The following is a 4,954-nucleotide window of genomic DNA, read 5'->3' as shown; positions in this document are numbered from 1 at the left end:
GAGATGGCCTCAACACATTGACCAACCTCTCTCCCTAATGTCCTCCAGTTTTTCCACTAGCTCATTCCAGTGCTTAAAAATTCTCCTGTCTTTTGTTTTAGCGAAATTGAGTTCAGTCTCTTTTCCCTTGCAAAACTCTTTTTCTGAAGAAAAACATTGTACATATGTAAGATGTACACCATGGTGTTTTGATATACATATGCATAGTGAAATGATTATTACAGTAAGGGAAATGATCCAACACTTTGCTGAATTACCTTTTTTTCTTTTCTTTTCTCTGTTTTTGTGATAATAACACCTGAAATGTACTCTTAGCAAATTTTTAATATGCCAATCAAGTCTTTCTTCACTGTTTAACTCTTTCCAATGCAATTTGTCTTTGACCTTATCACACCATTATTCAGCATCAGTATGTATGCAAGGCCCCATACTAACTTTGGGAATTAATAGTAATAATAATTAGTGATAATAGTTTTTAGAGAATTCTTAATTGTCTAGCTTAGCAAATGATGGGTACTTTACATATTTCTCAGTTAATTCTCAGAAAAACCCAATGAGGTGTTTGCAACTAATCCATGTTGTTATAAATTTGGAAACTGAGGCACAGATAGGTTTAGTTAAGAAATTGCCTCGAGTCACAAAGTTCGGAGGTGCCATAGTCAGAAGTTTCATCTGAATGTAACAAATTAGAGATTACACTTACCTTCATAGTTTATAGGGAGTGATGAAAAATATAAGAGATCACTGAAATATAATATATGAAGGGCTTTTAAGAAGACATGTGTGTTTATGATTCTCCGTAAAGACCCAGTGAAAGCTCACTTAGGGTGTGGAGAAGGGAAAAAGAAGGCTAGGAAAAGATAATCCACAGAGAAGATACTATATTTGAATCTTGAACATAGCCTATTATGCCTTCCCATAGTTGATCTGAAGGAGAAGATTATTCAAAGACAAGGAGGCATGAAAAACCACAGTGATTTTGGAAAACAAGTATTTTAAAACAGCCAGATGCGGACTGAAAGAGGAAACTGAAAATTATATCTGTTGCATTTTTGGTTACTATGCCATCTATTGAATGACTTCTGTGCCTGGCACATTCATGTCTTATAGTCAATATTATTTAAAGCAGAAATAATGTTGTAATCTATGTATGTATTAGACCATATATACTCTGAAGATATAACACAAACCAAGCAGACATTGTTTTTGCATTCTTGCACTTTAAAAAAATATAAGAACTAATGAAAAAATAGAATGCAAGATAACTGCAGTGATTAAGTGTAATAATATAAGTAGACAAAGGATTAGTAATGATATACGTAGGCAAAGAAATAGAATGTAACAGATGAAAAGTGTTTTATTTTGTAAAGGGTAGTCAGGGGAAAGATAAGAAATATTAAAGCAGAGAGAGCAACATGTATGAAGGGGCGCTAGTGGAAACAAGCACATTTTGGCTCTTGGAAGAACTGCAAGCCACACTGGATGCAGGGAAATAAGAAGGCCATGAACAAAGATAAAATCGGAGAAGTGGGAAGAGGCAGACCGTGTTAGAAATGTAAGCTAGAATAATTGAAATAACTTTAATTTTAAATGGAATATGAAAGCATCGGATGGTTTTAAACAGGGTGATGACATGATTTGAATTTACTGAAATAGTGGCAACTCTGATTGTTCAGTGGAAGAGCCACGGTGTCTGGTGTCAAGAGCTGAAATAGGGACACATACTGGGAAGCTGTGTCAGTGGATGAGGTAGGAGATGTTGGTGGCTTTAGTAGGGCACAGAGCCAGGGAAAAGTAGTCAGATTTGGAATATGATTATTTATTTATTTATTGTTTCCAAAACTTAAACAAATTTCTTTAAACACATGGAGAGTTGGATACAAATGCCTGATAACCATGTCAGGGAAGATTACTTCCCAACTATCACTGGGGAAGATTACTTCCCCATTGATTCCATTGACCATTTCTTCTCTACAGAGGTCTGTTCTCAAAGTCTTACAAAGTAAGAGAAAATGTGTCTGCTCCTTTACTTCCATGTTTGTTGGAATAAGAGTGATTTGATGACAGTAATTATGTGCCCAAATTTTTCGTAACTATTTGGCAATTATTAAAGTTTTGCAGTGAGTGGTTTTCCCATTGGAGTATTACAACCAAACATTTCTCCTAATTTGGTTGTGGCAAGTTCATTCACATTAAATATATAGTCATTATTAATCCTTTTCTTCTCCACCAACAAAGCTGCTAAGGCATTTTTCTGCACATCAGAAGATAATACATCGTAACACTGAGAGGCACCTTGATTGAGAAGCTGATATGTATTTTCTAACTGCAGCCAAGTACTATTTCTAAGTAAAGTAGTTCTCTTCTTTGCTCAAGAGGTATTTGCAAATTATCTGATAACATTCCACAAAAGTGTAAAGAGTCCTATTAAAAATTCTAAATGATATTTCCTTTATCTGTAACTAGAATGTTCTCCTCACATTTACAAAGCAGGTAAGAGCCTTCTTCAAAGCCCTTTAGTGTGTTTCCTGGAAGGAAGATGAACTCCTCTGAAAAAAAAATCACATAGGAAGAAAAAGCAACTGTAGACATCCTCTTTCCTGAAGCCAGATGTCATCTGCACTGTTATAGCTACTAAAGAAGGATGGACAAAAGTGTTGAGCAACAGGTTCCTATAAGCCAAGCAATGAGGATAGTGATCTACTGGAAAATAACTCCATCAGCTACTTTTGAGTCTCCGGAGTCCACTTTCTGAATCACCTGGTCTTTGACAAAGCTGGTGAGGTCGGAATGCAGAAGTATGTTGGACTGGACATGTCTTTGGTAGGTTTATTATTGGGCCAAATGGGAAACCTTCTGAACACCTGGGGTGAGCCTTTCAGCCGTAAAATCTTTTCCGCCAGAGCATGAGTGTCCATGGATGGCTAGTTCTGAAGCAGAAGAGAAACTATTAGGCCCAGGATCTCAGAACCAGGCTTTCAATTTGCAGAAGCTGCATTTTGTAGGCAGCTTCAGTAACAAAGGCATCCACGCCCTCAGATTGCTTCTGAAGAATGTATCTTAGAACCAGGTTCTATGGGCTCTGATTCATCTTCCCAGCTGTCAGAGATCAAAGTGACATAGCATCTCCAAAGTGTGCATGAAAGTTTCAAAAATTTCAGAGAGAATCTTTCTGGCTTTCAACAATCCAATTGTAGATTGTTATGGCTTAGCAACCTCTAGAAACATATATATATACATATATATATTTTTCTTCTAATAACTTAGCATAACTATTGCTAATTGGGATAAGGCAGGTCTCAAAAACTTTTTTAAAAAATGACTTCATAACAACATTCAGAATACTAAATCTAGGAGTCAGTATCTTGGCAGAGCAGCTTCTTTTCTCTTCTAGGAAAAATTTAGCAGACACATAACCATTTCCTAAAATAGTTTTTACATATTCAGAGAATAGAGCCCAGTGGAGTTTATTGCCACCACAACAGCACCACATGAAAAAGGCACCTGGCATTCACACAGCTCACCAACTGGTTTCATTTTCAGGAAGTCCATTCCTGCTGCTATAACTGGCACAGACAAATCATACTTGTATGGAAGAAAAGACAACATCAGAAAGTCAACGTAACTTTGATGACTAAGCAGAAGAACAAGATGCTCTTTGTTGGCTTGTTACAGTTTCTGAATACCTCCTTCATTTACACACACCTTTGAGAAAACCTGTTTAAATATTTTGCTCAAGGAAAAGACAAAAACCTGAATGGCAGACGCAGTCTGTGACTCATTTGATCCAAGATCTCACTAACTTCCTTTGGAATTCCTTAGAAAGTTGTTTAATGACGGTCTTAGTGCCTTAATGTTGCTATAAAGGAATACCTGAGGCTGGGTAATTTATAAAGAAAAGAATTTTATTTGACTTAGGGTTCTTCAGGCTGTACAGAAGCATAGTCCCAGCATGTGCTTCTGGTGAGGCCTCAGGAAGCCTCCACTCATGGCATAAGGGGATGGGGAGCTGTCCTGTCACATGGTGAGAGAGGAAACAGGAGAGAGAGAGGGAAGGAAGGTGCCAGGCTCTTTTTAAAAATAAGTTCTTGTAGGATAAAACTTACTCATTACTAGTAGGACGGCACCAAGCCATATTGAGGGGTCTGCTATCATGACTCAAACACCTCCCCACTAGACACCACTTCCAACATTTGGGATCAAATTTTAACATGAAATTTGAAGTAGAGAAACATCCAACCTATAGCAATGACATAATAACTCTCTTCATAATTAAGAACACTACATTTAAGATTACTTGGCTTGCATGGAATAATCCCCTTATAAACAAGAGGTGCAAATTTCAAGTCACTGACATGCCTCCTGTCCTCTACAATGTTTTCAAATTCATGCCACCTTTTGAGCTTCTTTGAGTCGAAGAGCATAATGGTGTTAGGGCTGGTGGAACCAATGGATAAATGAGAGTAGATGAGCTGGAAAAGTCTCTAGTATGGCTGCCGACTTGGGCAGAGCCTGGGACTCTTACGCTAAGTGGCTGTGATGCTGCCACTGGGGGAGTTTCTTTCATGTAGGGTGGTGACACCCTTTGTGCTTGGTCCACATGACCCTGGTCCCCTTCACCTTAACCCTGGAGTACATTTTAAAGACAAAACTAACAGGCTTTACAGAAAGACTATACATTGTGTGACATTAAAAGAGAGGATGTGATAGAATTTTATTTTGCCTAAACATTATCCTATTTACTGAGATGCTAATAATTCAAGGATGAGCAATAAGTTATGGTAGAAATTATAAGTCTTGAGTATTTAGTCTGCAGATTAAAAGAGTTACCAGTATAGTATTGTCATTTAAAGCTGGGAGACTAAATGAGGCAATTTATAGAGCTAAAATACATGGAGAAGAACACAGAGTTTGTTTTTGGCCCTATTTTCTATTTTATTTAAAAGTGCTATTC

At 37.3% G+C, this 4,954-nt stretch overlaps 1 pseudogene; it reads right to left on the bottom strand.

Moving 5' to 3' along the window:
* Nucleotides 1-2,107: 2,107 nt before the first annotated feature.
* On the bottom strand, nt 2,108-4,424 carry LOC100596505 (annotated as a pseudogene).
* Nucleotides 4,425-4,954: the final 530 nt, after the last annotated feature.

Source organism: Nomascus leucogenys, chromosome 2, assembly GCF_006542625.1.
Source record: "Nomascus leucogenys isolate Asia chromosome 2, Asia_NLE_v1, whole genome shotgun sequence".
NCBI classification, from domain to species: Eukaryota; Metazoa; Chordata; class Mammalia; order Primates; family Hylobatidae; genus Nomascus; species Nomascus leucogenys.
Note: the sequence above shows the minus strand (reverse complement) of the source record. Positions and strands in the feature narration are given on the sequence as shown.